We start from the raw sequence: 21,455 nt of genomic DNA, 5'->3' as shown, positions 1-21,455 counted from the left end.
TTCAACATTACTGCTTCCATATGTTACTCATACTGTACTACCTAGAATACCCCTAGCTCTGAACCAAACTCACTCTTCAAGATTGTGTCAAAGTCACACCCCACCAGAATCTCTCTGTGGATTTCCTATGGCACACTTCGGGCTTCTCTGGTGGCTCAGATGGTAAAGAATCCATCTGCAATGCAGGAGACCTGGGTTCAGTCCCTGAGTCAGGAAGATCCCCAGAGAAGGGAATGGTTACCCACTCCAGTGAGAAGAGAAGGGGACGACAGACAACAAGATGGTTGGACAGCATCACCACCTCAATGGACATGAGTGTGAGCAAACTCCAGGGACAGTGAAGGACAGGGGAGACTGGCACGCTGTAGTCCACAGGGGCACAGAGAGTTGGACACAATTTAGCAACTGAACAATGGCACACTTTCAGCTGTAAGTGTAATAAATGCAGTATTCATGCAATATTCAAATTCATTTCTAAGCCAATAATGTATGTCAGATGAGAAGGGTTTGATTTCTACAAGGTTCACCACTTACTATTAAGGTCTTGGACAAGCTACTTAACCTCCAGACCATAAGTTTTCTCATGAGTAAAATGGGAAAGTATCTTCCTCTCTGGATTACTGTTAAGGACTAAGTTAGATGAAATATAAATATGTATAATGTCTAATAAAGGAGCTGCCCAATAAACGTTAGTTTCACTCTCCCTCCCCTCACTCAATTAAGCAGGGGCCTTTCAGGCACATAAATTACACTCCTAAGCACCAGTATTTTTTAATCTTTGCAAAGCAGAGGGGAGTTAAATTTGGGGCAGGGGGCTAAGAGATGAGCAAAAGCAGAAATCATAAAAATAATTTCTAACTCCTTTCACATACAACCTCTATCCTAACAGATTCAGAAGAACAGAGTCAAATCTTCAGAAAACAAGACCCATCCTGGAAGAACTACAATATAACAGGTGTTCTGGAAGTTCAAAAATAAAAGCAATCACCAAAATTAACTGTGCTTTTAAAAAATGTTTTGAAGCAATTAATTCATAATAATGGAAATGTCTTTTTGAAAAAACTCTAAAATGCAAAAAAGATTAGAAAAAGGTAAGCTCCCCAACCCCCAACTAAACACTTTTTCCTTGACTATTGTAAACTGATAATCTATAGTTATACACAGAGGTTCACTGATGCACCAGCATTTAAATAATCAAATGTTATTGTACCTAACAAGTGCAACAAAGAATTTGGGATCTTCATTAAAATAACCTAGAAAACAAAGGATGCACTTTGGCAGGGGTGAAGTGTGGTTGTTTAGTGGGTGAGCGAAGTTTGATGAAGCACAACTAGCAAAAATATTTGTTGAGGAAGGTGAGTGACGGGTCCAAAAGAATTCATTACCTTTTCTCTCTACTTTTTCACACGTTTGAACATTACCAAAAAAAAAAAAGTGCTAAATATTAAGTATGAAAATTTTAACAGAAAACAAAAAAGGAGGGTTGAAGAGTATAAAACCAACATAACTTCATACTTCTCTATCAAATCTAACATTATCACACCAAAGTCTAACAAAGCCAGAATCAGCTAATCTGTTATGATTATCAGGCAACATATAAATAACAAGCAGATTTAACTCTAAAATCTCATTTTAGTTCATTTTCCCCTACATCATTCCTTCCCACCTGACTCAACTGACAGTTCATTCATTCAGATAACAAACGTATCTCATTCCTCTCTGTTTCAATATTTATTTTGGTGGGGAAAAAACTATTTGTGAGATTGAGTAAAATTAAGCAAAACAAGCCAAGGGCTCTTGATATGAAGCCTATTATTAGCAATTAGGTTATCCCACACCAAAGAAAATAAACCTTCAAGTCTTTTGAGAATGCAACTGATATAACCTAAAAACAATGTGGTAAGAAACAAGAAACCAGTAAGACAAGGGTAAATTCAACATTAACACCTGGAAAACAACTGAACAAATAAAGACAACAATTATAAATCCTTTTTCATTTAACTCCAGTTCTGGCCACAAAGAGGTTCATTCACCCAACAAATTTACAGAGAATCAACACATCATTAAACTAACTTAGAAAAACCTGAATTGAGATCTGAGTTCTTAATTATTAATTACTTTGAACACAATTGTGATTAAATAATACTCACCCTTTAAAATGAATTTTTATTCCTGATGATATAAACAACATATGCTTGTTAAAGAAAACAATAAAAAGCAGCAAGTGAAATCCTTACCAGTAAAATCATTACTGATAATGAACTAATATTTTGATGGAATTTCTTCTAGTTTTGTATATGTGCATACATACACGGATGGGAAGGGGAAGAAGGTACACAAAACTTCATTGTATGAACTATACTAGTTGCTACTTTAAATCAACATTTTATTTGCTTATGTTTAATATTTTTCAAAAACAGGGTATTTAATAGTCAGAAAACATTCTGAACTCCTGAAGACAAGTAGCAGTTAAAAACTATCTTCCATGCCCTATCAACTAGAACATGCCTCTCTGAAACTAGATATATCCAATAAAATGTCAACGAGAAAAACTCTAGAAGCATCTAGGAGAAACTGAATTCTTGAGGCAGAAATGAAGAAATAGCTTGATGTATTAAAAAATTCACCATTCTATCCCTTGAGATACTTTCTGACATGTTCACTACCACAATCAAAAACTACCTGCTATTTTGATACAATCTTTCAGATGGAAAGGAATCCTTCATTTTCTTTATACATATTGATAAAGTCTGAAATCTAAAAATATAAAAGCATCACCAAAAATCAGCCAGGCAGATCATAATGGCTTCAATTAGATTCATAATGAAAAGATTTATATCAAACCCCATACTTGAACTTTAAAGCACTTCATGGTTTAAAAAGCATTTCGATATTCATTATCTCATCTGAGCTTACAACAACCAAGTAAGCAAGGGAATTCAAGTTTACAATTAAGTAAAGCCTTAGAACTAACCGGCAAGGTCACAAATTGAACTCCTCTCAATGTTCTTTCCATCCTGGATTCTGGGTACATAAAATTTAAATTTTATAGCCTTGTTTTTTCTAATTATTAAAAAAGCAATACCTGTTTGTGACCACCCTCCCCAAAGGAAAGAAAAATCATCTTCATGACATGCAGAAAAGAATAAAAAGTCTTCTATAACCTTACCTACCACAAAAGGAAAACTACCATTAACATTACTTTTCTAGTTTTATACCCACATACCTGATTTGATACCCTGTATCAGATCAACTGTGTCTCACAATACATATAAACCTACCTTCACACTTACTAACAACGCAAGTAGTACACTGGCCAGTCACTTCTGTGCTGTTCTCAGGTTAACTGGTTCTCAACCTTCTAATCTCCTCTAGTATATACAGACAGATCCACTCAGCCAACTCTTTTCTACCTTTAGCTCTGTCCCACAAAAGGTACGCAAGTCACAGAACTCTTGAAGGTGTCACAAGCGTAAATACAGAATATCATGCTGGATGTTAAAAATACCAAAATGTGGCACACCTCAATGAAAGTACCAAAGAAACAAAGAAAAAATAAGCAGAACACTAGAAACATTGTGTTTATCATTAAGGGCATCACAAACTTCACAAAGGATTGGTAACCATCATGATTTCAGATCTGAAAGAAAATGGAAGATCAACTTGCTAATAATGCACAATATCAGAAATAGATTACCATGAAAGCCATTAATAACCTTGGATAGCAATGATTTGACAGTTATTATTTCCAGGAACACAACCTTTTTTATAAACAAGATATGTGAGTATAATCACATGCTTTTTTTCTTTTTTAGGAATATACATACTGCACACATAAATGATTCTTTACAGACAACAAAGCATTCCCAGTAAATGATGCCCCCTGAGATGTTCTTTGGTGGTTCTGCTTATTATTTTGCTACTCTCAAAAAATACATTAGTCCAAAAGAAACCACCAGATCCAAACTGGAATACAGAAATCTTTTCTGGGATTTTTTTAAAACTAGAAATGAGAGAAATCTTAAGTACTGATAAAACTGTTGCCAAAATGCAGCTGACAGCATACTCACCACCTTAGTAAGAAAGCACAAACACTGAAACAAAATAATGCCAATGTAACAGGTAAGCAGGACCAAGAGGTAAATACTGAAGACATTTACTACCCAGCTGTTCTTGAGGTAAAACTACATCTTTGCCCTCCCTGCCCTCAAGAAGTGCATGAGCCAAAAAATGTTCCCATCTGCCTAGAATGGGTTTCCAAAATCTTAAATTTGTTGGTGTTCAGTCGCCCAGTCATGTCCGACTCCTTGCGACCCCGTGGACTGCAACAAGCCGGGCCTCCTGTCTCTTACCATTTCCCAAAGTTTGCCCAAGTTCATCTCCACTGCATAGGTGATGCCATCCAAAATCTTCAATTACGCATACCTAAATTATCTGGCCAAACGTCTTAAAATGCCAAATGCCTTAAAGTCTTTACAAACTAGAAAACAGCATATGTGTCTTTTTATGTAAAAAATGGAAACAGGACACATATATCCACTTAACGGTTATAAGAAGTAGGATAACCAGGAAACAATTAAGTAGGTTACCTATAAGGGGTAACAGAAAGGACTGAAAGGAAATAAATGGAAATGATATTTTATGGAGTACACCTTACTATATAATTTTGACTTTCAGAACCAGGTTAACAATGTAATTTTTTTTTTTAAATGTAAAAAGGATGGGAAGAAGAGGGGAAAGCTAAAACTGAAAGCAAACTAATTCATTTTTCAAATGAACACCACAGCTCATTAAAAGGGAAAAAGAAAACTACACAAGTAGTTTATGAACCCACTATTTGACTTAGGAGGAAAGGGAACTTTAAAAGTTCTCACTCTTTTTAGTAGTCTGGGTTTTTTTGCTTTTTTTTGCAGTGGTATGGATGAATTAATTCTTAAATAACTCCAGATATACCATGGGATTGAGCAGAGGCTGGGAACCAGGATTCTCACTGTGGAAAACAGGATTATAAATATATATATATTATATATATATATATATATATACAGGCTTTCCTGGTGCTCAGACAGTAAAAGAATCCACCTGCAGTGCAGAAGACCTGGGTTCGATCCCTGGATCAGGAAGATTCCCCCTGGAGAAGGGAATAGCTACCCACTCCAGTATTCTTGCCTGGAAACTCCATGGACAGAGGAGCCTGGTGGACTACAGCCCATGGGGTTGCAGGGTTGCGAAGAATTGGCCACAACTGAGTGATTCACACACACACATATAAATACACACACACACACATACACACACACACACACACATATACATGGAATAAGAGAAAGCAATAAAGAACCGGACAGTAATAAATTACAAACCACTAAGAAAACCAGGTGTCCACATCTCCATAGCAATCAATCATTGTAAATGTAGAGGAATTAGTAAGTTGGAAAATCACTGTATAACCATCATAGTAATGTAAAGATTGGTTCAGGCAAAATTCCTGAGTGAAATTTTACTGAGGAAAAAGACATTTGCATGGTGTTAAAATATCTCTCCACAGATCAGTTAGTTCAAGGGGGGAAAAAACATTTTGACCAAACATGTGCTCAGACATCATAATTCACGAAGGGTAGATGGACTTCATGCACCTCTAGATCTGGTACCATGGGGGGAAACATAGAAACTTGATTTTTCTAGCCAGGGACATATAATTTACTCAAGAGGAAACATAAAAAAAACGAAGAAAAAAAAATCCAAAGTGAGAAATGTTCTATTAAATAAAAAGAAAGCAAACAGTATTCTTCAAAAATGTCAACCTCACAAAAGATAAAAAAGACTATAGAAATATTCCAAAGTAGAGAAGACCAAAAAAACATGATAACTAAATGCAGTTACCTTATCCTAGACTGATCCTATACTACAGGGAGAAAGAACTGCTACAAGAAACATTACTGGGTCAACTGAAAAAAATCAGAAAAGTTAAAAAAAAAAAAATTATCAACATTAAATTTACTGAGACTGATAACTGTACTGTGACCACAGAAGAAAATATCCTATTCTTAGGAAATAAACTACTAAACTAACTAATAAACTAATAAAGGGTAAAGGAGTACAGTTTGTGCAAGTTACTTTCATAATAGTTCAGGGAAAAAATAAGGGTGTGTGCACATTCAAGCATGCAAAAGGACAGAGGGAAGGGAAACAGGGTATTCCCCTGTCAGCCAGCATTTTAACTCATTCAAAAATAGTTAATGACCCAACACTGGGCTACCTAACATCTTAGTTACATACCCAGTCAAAAAAGGACTATAAGCAAGTATGGCAACAGGCAGAAAGTTGGCAATGATAAAAAAAAAATCAGCCCTAAGCACTTTTTTGGATTTGGCTATTCTTTTTCTACATCATGTTCACTCCCTAACTATTGACTGTTAGTCAGACCATTATGCAATCCATAATAATCTGATCTTTGGAGAAACTTCCACTGATCTGAAGACACCCACCCTGCTACGAAGGGTGCCAGCAAGTGATTTCATGCAAAACTGGGTAACTCCCGAAAATAAAATTTACGACTAACATAGCATAGTGTTTTTTTAAGAACTTAGACCCTAGATTCAGCACTTTAATTCTGATCCTGGAGTGCTAAAAATGTGAGTCTCAGCAAGCTGATTAACCCATGACTCCATGTAATGTTGATGTAAAAAATGATTAAAATTATACCCCCCAACATGCAACAGATGGCTCAAAAAATGATACATTAATAAACAAAATGCTTTACTTAAGAAGCAGGTAATTGTCTGTTTCTTTCATTAAGACCTAGGTAATTTCCAAAAATTTCAATATGGTGGTGTAGCGTCTAAGAAATAAATGGGGAGATTTGAATAAATGACTGAATCTCTGACATTAAGAAATTATTATTACTTTAGGTGTGATATGCATGTCTTTTTCTAAAATTTTAGAGAAAAATTCTGAACTATAAGTTGAGGAATATGTTACAGGAATAGCTTAAAAATAATAGGATGGAGAGTAGACATAAGATTTACTTGTAATTGTTGTAAATTATAATTGTGGAAGCTGGGTGATCAGTATATGGGTGCATCATTATATAATACTCTCTGCTTTTGTATAGGCTTAAAATTTTCCCTAATTAAAAAAAAAATTTTTTAACAAGTGAGGAAATTAAAAAGAATAGAAAGTTGGTAACATTCACTCATTAACAGAGACAACAAAGAAATCACCTGAAAGTTTAACAAAATGAAGACTGTGGAAATGAGGCAAGGAAAAAGTATGAAAACTTAAAGACTGTAACAATAAATATATTTTGGTATTTAAGGGGCTCAAGAGTTGAAAAATAATCCAAAACCTAAGTATCCCAAGGTAGCACAAAGAAAATATCAAAATATGCACACCTTAAAAACTCCTTCTCCTATATCCCCTGAACTTTTCTCTTTTCAGTACAAAACCATTATTCTTGATCTTCACTGATCATTAGAGCTGTGTTTTATTTTATACCTCACCTTTTCCCTACCATGGTTTCTTCCTTTCCATTACTCTTATTTTCCATGTACCTATCTTCCTCTCATTTTCATTTCAATCACAAATTTCAGACTACAATAAACAAATAAGTTGAAGTAGTGAAAGAGTAAGTAAAGTTAAATATAAAGAGGGTTTACTGGCTTTAGCCACAAGTATAATTACTTTCAGTTTGGAGGATCTCTAAACCACCTCATTTCAACATTCAGTGGCTTGTTTACTTGCAAAACAGCCCAAAATGTGTTACTGGGTACCCAGACTAGAAGCACTATTTCTCAGTATATAAAGCATTTTATTAATAATCATTTGGACAGATTTTTTTCCAAACCCTGATCCATATACATTAAGTCATAGCAAACAGAGCATGATTTGGACCCCAAAGCCTGTGTTCTTACCCAGACTCAGGCAACCATCAGCTGAGTTCATTCACCTGACCTGTGAGTATCTAACACAAACTAGGCATTGAGACAGATACAAAAATGAGCATAACAATCATATAAATAGTTACAATTTTGATATGTGCTTCAAGAGAGGTATACATAAAGTAAGAGGTATACATAAAGTTTATAGATGAACAAAGTATTTTAATGAAAGAGTAGATGATCTTTCAGTTCCAAAATTCCATCAATCTAACCTACATTCTTTAAGCCTCTTCTTTTTATTAAGAGGGACTATCCACAGGTTGTAATTTTCTATCAAAAGATGCTTCCTAAGCACTTAAAAATTTGTAGTAGTAACAACTAACATTTATTAAGCACCTAGTTATGTGTCAAAGGATAGGGGCTTTTCACACATTTTCTCCCTCACAATTCCAGGCAGGAAGCAGTATTATTACCACTTTACAGATAAGGAAATAAAAGTTCAGGAAGACTAAAATAACTTACCCCACATCTCACTCAGACAGTAAGAGGAAAACTGGGATTCGAAGCCAAATCTTCTGATTCCAAAGCCTATTCTCTTTCCACTAAACTATTTGTCTCTCATTTTCTTTCACTACATAAAAACAAAATTTCCAGAGATGACCTTCTTAAGAGCACCCAAGAGGAAAACCTTTAAGACAGCCATGAAATACAAAGTGATCACTGATTCTAAGAAGCATTTTTAAAACCTGAGTATCTGCTGTATACACCTTCCATAACAAAATAACACAGTTACAAAACTAAAATATAACCAATACTCAAGGTATTAGATATGTGTGACATAAAGCTAGTAATAAAAACGGATGAGATTTTGTGATTTCTTCCAACTGTTTTATCTTTCCCTCACTTGGTTTCAACAACCAATCAAGAAGGGAATGGTCCAGCATATTTTAGTGTATTAACGTGTTAATTTTTAATTATTAAAAAGCGTATATTATTTATGTGTCTATTACATAAAATATGTATATTACATATTATTTAAAAGTGTATGTTATGTAATTATTTAAAAGTGTATATTACAAAGTATGGGAATACAAAATAAAGTGTGTATGAAATGTTGCCAAAAATAAAAAGAATACAACACAGGCCCATTAAGTCTAGAATACCTCGTCAACAATATTTAAAGCTATGTTGAAATAATGTAAATTATGCGTTCATTTTTCTGTATAAATTTCATTAAACTCATTTTTTAAGTTTTTTCAGTTTATCAATTTTAATTGTAAATCTGAATCAACAGACATCCTTGAACAATAAATTAACCCTTTACAACAAATAAAAAAAATTTTTTTTGGGTGCACAATTCCAAAGCTGGTTAGAAAAAGAATTTAAACCAACATAAATCGCCGGATCCCGATAACAAATTTTTTTCAAAACTTCTCCAGATAAAACAGTTTCCGCCCCCGCCCCCCCCAAAATTTCGCCTAGGAGCAAATTTTAAGATTAAGAGGAAATAGCTTGAGGCAGCCTTCACTGTCTAGTTCAATTAAAGATCTTGTAATAATAGAAGTCTCCCTCATTCACAGTTATATCAACAGAAGATCTGTTTCAGCTGTCCTCAAGGATTGTTTTTTTTTTTTTTTTTCTCAAGGATTGTTCTATGTGGTTACACGTTCTCCCCCCAACTTGAACAGAACGGGCCCAAGCTAGGAATCACTAGCGATCCGCATTCTCGATTCCTCTGAGAAATCTGGAAATAAGTATCAGAGCAGTTCATGAGCTCTTCATATCTGAGATGACATTCTCTTTGCTTTCATTCCCGCACAAGGCAGGCAGAGGACCCCTGGACCAGCCCAAGCCGCTACATCGTACGTTCCCCCTTCACCTCAACTCCCCCTTCCCCAACCCCAAACACAAACACGTTCTTCTCCTCCACGCTTCTTATACAATGTCGCTCGCTAATGGGCTCAGCTCGAGCTCCACTGCCTCTCCTCCGGGCCCGACGGGAATGGTTCCTCCCTCCGCGATGCTCCCTCACCACCGCTTCCTCCTGTCAGGCCTGGCGCGGCCCGGCCGGCCCTGCGCCGATGGGGAAGGGGCAGCTACGGCCTTGCCAAAGGGCTGTTTTCGTTTCTCCGCCCAGTGCAAAGGCGTCAGGCGGCTCTTTCTGAGGCAGGGTCCTAGCCCCGGCGCCCGAGCTGGCCCTCCGGAGCAGTGCGCTGAACCGACGCTGTGGCTGGGGAGCCAAGCTCCCTTCCCATCCCGGGGGTCCCCCAGGCTCCTCCCGCCCCCGCCGTCAGCCCGCCGCCATTTTGTGCGCAGTCGCTGCGACACAGATACAATAGTCGGCCTGGATCTTACAGGAAAGGCTCAGGACCCCCACGCTTTGGGCTCCCGCGTTCCAGCCCCCTGTTCCCCACAAGGCAGCCGTCCTACCTATGCCTACCCGACTAACCGCCGGATCCCATTTGCGCCCCACAGTTTAGCACTCAGGCTCCAGTCTCGACGCCGAAGAAGCTACCGCCTCCAGAGAGCCGCACGCATGCGCGTCTGTCGAGCCTTTGCGAGCCCTCATCTGCTGCCGGCGCCTGCGTACCGCCGGCCCAGGCTCTCCCGTAGACACGAGAAACCGACCGGAGGAACTTGGTTCCGGAAGGGGGCGCTCTGGCTTGTGGTACTCCAGGCGTCCCTAGGAAAACTCCGGCACCGGTATCAGTGCCTCTGCCGGTTCTGTGCCTGTCCAATACTGTCCTGTCCAAATCATGAGCATATGTAAGACCTGCATTGTCTCACCTCCTCCATGAAGTCTTCCCTGATCATTTTTGCCTTCAATAATACATTAAAATAAACAGTATTCAGCTGGCATTGGATATTGTAATGCTTTGCCTGCCTTTTATCCTCTATATAAAGATACAGAAATAGATATAGACTTGCAATAATGCGAGGTATATCATAGCCACTGCAAATGTCAGGAAATTTGAATTCAATTAAATCTTGTTGAGCTAAAAGCTTAACACTTTAAAGATCCTTTCTTGAGTTGTTAAACAATAAAAACACCTACCTAATGTGGTAAATATTTTTAACCTTTCTTTTATCAATTAAAAACCTTGGGTTGAGAGAACTTGAGTAACTTCTCAAAGTAACTCTACTATACCACCAAAAAAGTCAATCATTGGCAAAATCTGGTCAAATTCACATATCCTGCCTTTTGGATACCACCAAATTAATATCAACAACCCTGTTTGGAGCATCAGCTTTATCTAGTACCGAAACAGATGTACTTCTTTTATTCACATTAAAATTAGCATACAAAATGCTGCAAGAAGAGTCTTTTATAAAATATCTTCCTGGATATTCATTTCAAACTAAAAATCTTGATAGAGGCAACAAGCCAAAAACAACAAAGAAAAAGCCAAGCTATCCCCAAATTCCAAATAATGAAGGTTCAAGTGTGATTATTTCCTTTCATATATTTCTTTATATTCATATAAACATACACAAACATGTTATTCGCGTGTAATAAGAAATGTTCTTCATTCTTTTCTCCCCAAAGATTTACACCTTAGCCTGCTGTTTGCTTTCCTGATTATTGACATTTCTCCAAGTAAATCATATAAATTCTTTTTTAAATAGTTGCATAAAATATTCATAGTATAACTCACCCATCAATTAATTCAATCTGTTGAACACTAAAGTTGACACTACAAACATTGTTTTATACAGTCTTACCAACTAATATTTTTATTTCCAAAGGCAAGAATCCCAATAGTGAGACAGCCAGATTAAAGGAGATAGATAAATTAATTTTACTAGATAATTGACACAATAGTTTTCAAAAAACTTATATGAATTCCCATTGTTACTAAATATGTTAACAAATGATCATTCTCTACAACCTCACTTCTTTCTCTAAACTCTAAAATAGTTTAAAAATCAATGGACCTGTCTGCTCTTTAAGCTTGGTAGAATTCACGTTTGAAATACCTCTTCCGGCACTTTTTCTAGGAGCTGCTCTTAAACAACCTTCTCTAGATATTTTATGATATATAATAATTTAACTAGAATTTCTCTCCTGCCTCCACAACCATTCTTGTAATTTACATTCTCCTAGAAAAAGTATCCATTCCATCTAAGTTTTCTAATTCATTTCCCTAGAGTTGGGTACACTAACCTCTTCTTATATTCATTTCCATTATGTTGCTCCCTTACATGGCTTTATTTCTATAGCACTTATCACCTTCTAACATACCATGTAGTTTATCTCATTATTTCTTACCTATCTCCCTCCACTAGAACATGAGCTCTATGATGTCAGGGACATTTATCTGATTTTTTTACTGCTTTATCTCTTAATACCTAGAATGATACTTCGCACACAGTATAAAATCAGTGTATATCTGATGAGAGGATGAATGATCCTGATGAGTTTAAAAAAAAAAAAAAGCCCTTTTAATATAATTTGTATTTCTAATGAGCTGGCTGTCTCTTTTATCAGGAGATGGTGCTTGTATACAAGGAATATAACCCTTTGTCAAATATGTTGCAATTGGTTCCTCCTCATTGACAATTTTTATTTCTTAGTGTCTTCTGCCATTATAAAATTTAAATGTAATCAAATTTGTCATTTATTCTGTTATGACTTCTAAATGGCGTGGGCATTTTGTTTGTTGTTTGCTTTTCGTCTAAGAAGCCTCATCTCACCACCCCACCCAACCCAAAGCACATACACACAGAAGTTATCCAAAAATTCTTCTAAAATTTCTATATTTTTGCTTATAATTTTATAACTTTTTTACATTTAGACTTTCAGTTAATCTAAGATGAATTCTTTTTATGATAAAAAGTAGCAACCTAACTTTGTCTTCTTCCAAATGTATTAGATCAACCATGAAATTTCCATATATTAAGTAAACAACCATTTTCCCCCTTCTCTGTAATTTCTTCCCTTTAAAAAAAAATGACAACAAATTATTAAATTCCTATATATAAAAATGGATTTATGGCCTCTCTAGTCTATCCTACTAATCTTTTTGCCTACCTATGGGCCAGTACCATTTGTTCATCCACCAGCTGATACAATAAATATTACTCAAGGGCCTACTCTGTGCTGGGAACCCTCTCGGTACCAAAGTATCTGTGGCAAACCAGAAAACAACACTAACTCCTGCTCTCATGGCATCTCCAGCCTTAATGGGGGGGCACAGACAATAAAGTAAGTATGTAGTATGTCCGATGGTGATAAGTGGTATGAGGAAAAACAAACACAGAAATCAGGACATAGGGAAACAGGAAGTGACAGAGGCTAAAATTTAAATAGGATGGCATCATAAAGAAGGCAACATGTAGCAGAAACCTGACTAAGGTGTGGGAAAAAGCATAAGCTGCAGAGATATCTGGGAGGAAGAGCATTCCAGGCAGAGTAAATGTAAAACACTGAGGTGTTTCACTGAGGTGAAAGCCAGCTTGGCATATTTGAGAAACAGCAAGAAGGCCAACAAGACCACAACAGCATGAGTAACCAAGGAGATGAGTGGAGGGAAACCGGGAATATTGGTTTGAGCTGCCGTAACAAAATACCATTGGCTGGATGACTTAAACAACAAGAACTTATTTTCTTACGGTCTTGGAGGCCGGAAGTCCAAGATCAAGATGTGGACAGGTTTGATTTCTCCTGAGGCTTCTCCCTTTGGACAAGAAAGTTGGCCACCTTCTTGCTGTGTCCTCAAGCGGGCTTTTCTCTGCGCCTCTGTATTCCGGGTGTTTCTCCCTTTTCTTAAAAGAACATCAGTCATAATGGATAAGGGCCCACCCATCTGATCTCATTTAACTGTAATAACTTCTTTAAAGGAAAATAAAGCAAATAAGGGAAAATGATGAAGCAAGGGCGGGGTAATGCTTTCATTAAGGTAATCAGAGAGGTCCTCCCTGGAGAGGAGACAGCATGTTGGTGTGTTGGAGGAGTAAGAAAGCCAGCTCAGCTGAGGTGACAGGACGCAGGGCAAATTGAGGGTGGAGAGGTATCAAGGAACCAGACAATGCAAAGCCTTATGAACCACTCAAGACAATATAAAAACACTGAATAAAACACTAGATCAGGAACTGACCTTTCTAGTCCCTGCTCTGATACTAAACTCATTGAGTTTCAATCTCTTTTAAGGGAGGGGACCAGATTAGCTTGCCTATTAAGATGTGAGTCTGGAAATCTCCTGAAGGATGCTTATCAATATTCATGGCAAAATATTTTTTTAATCTTATTGTTGTTTAGTCTCTAAGTTGTGTCTGACTCCTTTGTGACCCCATGGACTGTAGCCTGCCAGGCTCTTTAGAGTCTACTATATTCATGTTACTCCAGGATTTCATGTCATCTAGTCTCCTTGGTGGAGAAGGCAATGGCACCCCACTCCAGTACTCTTGCCTGGAAAACCCCATGGATGGAGGAGCCTGGTAGGCTGCAGTCCATGGGGTCTCGAAGAGTCGGACACGACTGGGCAACTTCACTTTCACTTTTCACTTTCATGCATTGGAGAAGGCAATGGCAGCCCACTCCAGTGTTCTTGCCTGGAGAACCCCAGGGGCGGCGGAGCCTGGTGGGCAGCGGTCCATGGGGTCGCACAGAGTCGGACACGACTGAAGCGACTTAGCAGCAGCAGCAGCAGTCTCCTTGGACCACTTACAGATATTCTCACTCCCATCTAAAAATGTCTACTATCAGAAAAAAAGCTATTCTACCCCATATCCTCTTCTCACCTACACTCTTATTTTGCAACTCCCCATCCTCTTCTTTTACCCACTCTGTTTTCTGACTGGTCAGACAAGTACGGAGCAGCTCTATCCAGAGCCCAGTTTCTGCCTGTTCAGCACAGTCCCAGTCAATGCCTAAACGTATTAGAAAAAGAACAGTCATCACAAACATATCCTGTGATTTGTCAACATAAATGGGGCTTTGTTTCAATCACAAAGAATCTCATCGCCATTTCATCTCAGTGGCAACTATCCTAATAGAATTTGGGGGCAACCATTGTCTTTAAAATCCAACTCTAACTACTGGGATAGACAAGGGGCCATGATGAAAATTTGAGAAATCCCACACCATTTCAGGTCCTGCAACAGAACATAAGCATTGAGAAAACATAGTTCTTACTGATACTTGAATTTTGCAGGATTTATGCCAGACTGTAAGTTGTGTAGCCAAGTATAATATATAAAGAACTGTAGAAACTAACTCAAGAAAACTAGTTAATTTTCTGAGTTGTTATCATAGCTAATGCAATGGTGAACTAAAATCTGTTTGCCTCTTCTTATGGTGGTTTCTGAATCAGTCCACAAATTCTTTGATACATTTCACTTCACAAAGAGCCCAATTCCATTTCTTCTGAAGGAAGCTTAGATTTACCAGATTGTTTCTAATGAACAGAATGTGGTACAAGTGATGCTATGTGACTTGCACGGTTAGGCCATGAAAAGGGTAAACTCTGACTGACTCTCCCTTCTCTCCTTGGATCACTCACACTATGGAAAGCCAGAGAAGTCTGTAAGGAGAGAAATTAAAGCTTCCAGCCAACAACTTACCACGAAATTGGCAGCCGTTTCAGGGAGCCACTTGGGAGACAGAACCCCCAGCCTCAGTGAAGCATAAATGACTACAGCTTAAATCAACATCCTGAAAGCAACTTCATGCCGGACTCTAAGGAAGAACTGCCCAGCTATGAATTCCTGACCCATAGAAATGGTAAGGATAAAAAAAAAAAAAAGGATATTTTTGTTTTGAGCCATTAGGTTTCAGGGTAATTTTTTATGTAGCAGTACATAACAAATGTCTTTGTTATCTGAAGATTAGGGTCTCAATTCATTAAAAATACAAATCAAAAGCATATTGGTCAGTGAACAAGCACCTGGGATTTAGAAATAACAGAATTTTGACTTGAACTCTAAGCAATACAAATAAATAGTTTCCTCATGCATAAAATATGAAAATAATCTTTTACCTTCAGGATTTTCATCTTATGAATGATTTACCACTATACTTCTACATGTGAGCTTTCCTGTTGGCTCCGACAGTAAAGAATCTGCCTGCAATGTGGGAGACCCAGGTTTGACTCCCTAGTTGGGAAGATCCCCTGAAGAAGGGAATGGCAACCCACTCCAGGATTTAACTGGAGAACTCCACAGATAGAGAAGCCTGGTGGGCTACAGCCCATGAGGTCACAAAGAGTTGGACACAACTGAGCAACACATACGCACATACACACACACACACATCTTTGTATAGATCCTACATACCAGCTACAAAAGCAACTCAAGAAAAAGATCCATTTCAAGAGTAGAAGCATGAAGAGTTCTATAGACATACCCCGCAGTGAACCAAACATACTGGTGAAAATTATTTTAAAAAACAATAATTTAAAGTCTCTATAAATTGTCCTTAAGGCACACGGCAAATGAAGAAACATTTAAGAAAATCTACTAATTCCTGGTAAGAAGTGAACGTTTGTGGCACTTTACCCATAACTCACTCACTTGTCACTCCCACCAATCTCATGTGATGGAAGGATGAGCCACCAACATTTCTTTTCCCTCCTAACTCTGTGTTACAGAGAATAAATTTTAGGCAAGTACAGCATAGAGGTTTAGGGCTCCCTTCTTAAGCCTAGGCCACACACATAAATTGGAGGCTCAGTCCCAGATGCAGCAGGCCAAAGATCCTGTGGCCCTAACTGGCCTTGTCCCAAGCTGTTGGTGGGCTTCCCTGCTGGCTCAAAGAGTAAAGAATCTGCCTGCAAGGTGGGAGACCTGGGTTTGACCCCTGGGTCAGGAAAATCCCCTGAAGCAGAGAATGGCAACCCACTCCGGTATTCCTGCTTGGACAATTCCATGCACAGAACAACCTGATGGGCTACAGTCCATGGGGTCCCGAAGAGTCGGACATGACTGAGTGTCTAACACTTTCACTTTCCTTCAAGCTGTTGGTAGGACAGAGATTCTATTCCAAGAAGACCAGAGGCTACTGCCCCCACCCAGTGATCTGCTCTTAAGCAGGGCTGTCATTCTAAAAGAAGTGGGCCACTGTCCCCAACACCTGCTCTGGCACAGTGGCTCAGAAATTTTGCCCAGGCAGAAAGGCAGCCATAACAACAGAGAGCTCTTAATCTCTCCTAAGAGGAAATGACTTTATTTAAAACAGTATAGGGAAGTTCAAGCCTAAGCCAATTTTTCTATTATCTCAAAAATAATGGAAAAATTGAGTTAAGAAATGAAAAGGAAGTCTGATAGCTTCAATAATAACAGCAAGCTAAACTGTTAGGTCAGCAAGTTTAACAGAGAGAACCAGCAAAAGAAAAAGCTAAAATAGCCTTCTAGGGACAGAAAACATGTCAAGAGACTAGTCTCAAAAAGTACGCTAGTAAAGGAGGCCAAATTAAATTGGACCAAACTACAAAGTAATTTATGTCCCAGGGTACACACAGAAACAGCAGAAAAATCAGCCTAAAAGCTGGGTGTGATACCAATAGAGGCAGACAGCTTAACAGAGAGATCAGGGAAAGACACAAAGTGACCCCTGCTGAAACACTGTCATCCCAGAGCAGTCTGTGCACACTGAAGGCTATAACCTCTGAGGAGCAAGTACAGAGTCTGAATATTACAGGGGCAATAGATTTCACTAAAATAGTCAACTAAACAATTAAGTAGACAAAGAGCAACAAACAAGTCCCAGGGGAGAGGGCTAATCAGTATCCAGATTCACTACAGATCTAGAGGGTCTAATTTTCAACAAAAAAATTACAAGGCATACAAAAAAACAGGACAGTGTGCCTGACTCTTACATAGGAAAAAAGGTAGGCAACATAAACTGGCTATGAGAGGGTCCAGGTATTGGATTTAACAAAGATTTCATAATAACCATTATAAACATATTGAAAGAGCTGAAGAAAACCATGCTAGAAGTAGATAAGGGTATGACAAAGTTGTAACAAGTAGAGAATGTCAATAAATAGAAAGAAGTAATTTTTAAAAAGAACTTACGTTAACATTGTGGAGGTAAAAAAGTACAATAACTAAGTTACCTAAAGGGGTTCAACAACAGATCTGAACTAATAGAAGAAAGAGTCAGGTCTCTTGACAACAGTCATTGTTGCTGTTATTGTTGTTTAGTCGCTAAGTTGTATCTGACTCTCTGTGACACTATGGACTGTGGATTTCCTAGGCTACTGGAGTGGGTTGCCATTTCCTTCTCCAGGGGATCTTCCCAACCTACAGATCAAACTCACATCTCCTGCATTGGCAGGTGGATTCTTTACCACGAGCCACCAGGGAAGCCCCTTGAAGATAGACCAATGTAATTATGCAGCTCAAAGAACACAGGAGAAAAAAGGCTGAAGAAAAATGAACAGAGCATCAGAAGAATGCTGGATACCAGTAAGTGCACAAACATATGCATAATGGAAGTACCAGAAGAAGAGAGAGGAGATAAAGAGCAGTTAAAAAAAAAAATTAAGATATAATGTCCAATGGCTTTGCAAATTTGATGAGAAGCTTTTAATCGACACATCCATGAAGCTCATCCAAGTAATATAAATATAAATATATCCACATACAAGCATATCATTGTAAATATGTTAAAAGACAAAGACAAAAAAGAATTTTGAAAGCAACAATACAATAATGACTCATGCCATACTGATTTCTCATCAGAAACAATGGGGACCAAAAGACAGTGGAATGACATACTCAAGTGTTGCAGGAAAAAAGTTGTCAACCAAAAATCTTATATCCAGCAAATTGATCTTCCAAAAATAAAAATAAAAAAGACATTCCAAATAAACAAAAACTGAGAATCTGTTGCAAGAGACCTATCTTACAAGAAATGCTAAACAAAGTTATTAAGGTGGAAAACAAGAGACTGCAGACAGTAATTCAAATCATCATGAAAAAGCAAAGACACCACGTAAAGGTAATTATGAAAGACAATATAAATGTTTATTTATTTTCCTTTGTTCTCTTAAGTGATTTAAAAATCAACTTATAAAAGAACAGTTATATAACTGTATGGTTGACCTAAAACACATAGAAATGTAATCCATTTTGACAATAATAGAAGAAAATGAATGAAAGCAAATCTGTATTTCAGTAAGGTAAGGACACCAGGTGGTAACCTGAAAACACAGGAACAAGTGAAGAGAAACAAAAATGGTAAATAAGAAGGTTACTATAGCAAATTCTGTAAATATAGACTTGCTTTCCTTTCTTCTCTCAGCTTCTCCAAAAGACATAAAATTATATAAAGTAATATTTATAACACTATATTTTGGCATGTGTGACATATATAATGTTATTTTTAAAGCACTGAAAAGGGGACAAGGCACTAGAACTATAAAAGAGTAATGCTTTTTTTTTTTTTTTCCTCCTTCCAAGAGTAATGCTTTTAAATATCACTAAAGTCAGTACAAATCTGAATGGGTTCTGAAAAGTCTAAATGTACATGGTAAACCCTAGAGCAAGAACTAAGAAAATAACTCAAAACAATCTATATAAAGAAAAAGATTATTAAAAGAATTAAGATGTTACACTAGGAAAACAACTACATAATACAAAACAAAGCAATAAAGGAGGTACAGAAGGGGAAAAGTTATGAGACTAATAGACAACTAAAAGTAAAATAGACACAAATCCATCATATAAATAATATTATATGTGAATGGATTAAAGAATCCAATCAAAAGGCAGAGATCATCAAAATAGATGAAAATGTATGTCCAAATATATGCTGTCTACAGGACACGCACTACAGACTGACTGAAACAATTAGGTTGAAAGTAAAAGAATGGGAAACAGTAACAAGCAAATACCAATAATGAAAAGCTGAAGAGGCTATATTAGTGTTAGTTAGGTAAAATAGACTTTCTACTAATTCAATGTTGATTTTATTAAAAAATTATTTCTTTACAGCTCCACCCTCCTTATGTTGTTATTGTCACCAACTACATCTTTATATAATGCATACCCATTAATATAGATTTATAGTTATTACTTTACACCATAGATTTACTTTTTAAATCATATAGGAAGAAAAGGTTACAAACCAAACTTGCAATAGTATTGACTTTTACATTTACTTTTGTCAATACTTCTACTTTTTTTTTTATTTTTTCATATAGTTTTGAGTTACTGTCTAGTGCTCTTTCATTTAATCTTGAAGGACTTTCATTATCATTTCTTATGGGGCAGGTCTACTAATAACTAATTCTCTTCGTTTTTGTTTATCTGGGAATATCTTCATTTCTCCTTCATTTGTCTTTTGTTTTACCTTCAATAAAATGACTTCGGAAATAACATACATTTCCACAACACCAACACTATAGTTTTCAGAGTCATAGTAAGATACACAATTACATCTGTAATTAATACAAATGAAAACATTTAAGCAGAAGTTTCTGTTACAAGGCAAAAAAAAAAAAAAAAAAAATCAAGAAAGCAACCACCAGACAAAAGAGATCCAGTGCTTCAGACAAGACAAATCCAAAAATAGCACATGAGAACTGTTTTTCTTTCATGAAGGGTTTCTGTCATATCCAATGATAAGGCCACCAAAGACTGTTTCAATACCAGCACCAGAACCAGGTATTCCTTCTGTTACAGCACTTGTGTCAATAAATTTGGCTGTAGTTATCAATGTCTTTGCTTATTGCTCTAGCCTAGCAAAATAAGCGATTTGCTTATTGCTTCTAGTAATCCAGTGGAAACTCCCACTGGATTAGCTGAGACACACACATTCCAGGCCCCATTAAATACTGTAGAGCTCTCTCCAGTCAAAGAGAATACTGACGATGTAGACACTGCACTGGATGCAATCTTGGATCCAGTTTGGATCAGAGTTGGAGTGCTAACAAGCTTGGCATACGTGAGCTATTGTAAACTCTTTGGGGTGACAACTGGAGGACTTGAGTGACAAGTGACATGGGCTCCTCTCCCACCTTCCATCTTCCTGGGGATGGCAGCAATGGCAGTTGAAGGAGTATGACTCCCTTTCACCTTTTAAGGATAGTTTTACCAGACATAGAATTCCTGGTTGACATTTTTTTCTTTTAGCACATTCGCAAGTCATCCCACTACCTTTAGCCAATATGGTTTCTGAAGAGAAACTGGCTGTCATTGTTACTGAGGCATCCTTGTACAAGACGGGTCCTTTCTCTCTTGCCTCCTTTCTGTGGATGAGAGAAATCTACAAGGAAGTTTTCAAGACTTGTCTTACTCTCCTAACAGTATGACTATATTGTGTCTTCCAGTGATCTCTCTTACACTGCTTGGAACTCATTAAACTTTTTAGATGTGTAATTTTATGTCTTTCACCAAATCTGGAAAGTTTTTGTATACTATTTCTTCAAAATGTCCTTCTTTCATATTTTCTCTTTTCTCTTTCTCTGGGATTCCTGTAATATATTGGTATGTCTGATGCTGTCCCACATACCTCTTAGGGTTTGTTCTTTTTAAAAAATTTATATATATTTTTTCCTTCCTGCTCCTCTGACGGGAAAATCTCAATTAACTATTTTAAAGTGTGCTGATTTGCTTACTCAAATCTACTAT

At 37.2% G+C, this 21,455-nt stretch overlaps 1 protein-coding gene across 6 annotated transcripts in view; it reads right to left on the bottom strand.

Annotated features, from left to right (window-relative positions):
• ZNF638 (zinc finger protein 638) overlaps positions 1–21,455 on the bottom strand; it is a 130,467-nt gene that overhangs the window by 73,979 nt on the left and 35,033 nt on the right. Inside the window, exons 1-2 of one of the 6 annotated variants that reach the window (XM_043918339.1) lie at positions 10,321–10,393; positions 8,403–8,511 (exon numbers count right to left, since the gene is read on the bottom strand). The exons of 3 other annotated variants lie outside the window; for them this stretch is intronic. The gene's annotated coding sequence lies outside the window, so the exon portion shown is untranslated. Of the gene's footprint in view, positions 1–8,402; positions 8,512–10,310; positions 10,469–21,455 lie in introns of those variants that run through there. 2 more of the 6 variants (XM_043918338.1, XM_043918337.1) reach the window with 2 other exon arrangements.

Source organism: Cervus elaphus, chromosome 11 (assembly GCF_910594005.1).
Source record: "Cervus elaphus chromosome 11, mCerEla1.1, whole genome shotgun sequence".
Classification (NCBI taxonomy): domain Eukaryota; kingdom Metazoa; phylum Chordata; class Mammalia; order Artiodactyla; family Cervidae; genus Cervus; species Cervus elaphus.
The sequence above is the reverse complement of the archived record's forward strand: the minus strand, read 5'-3'. Positions and strand labels throughout refer to the sequence as shown.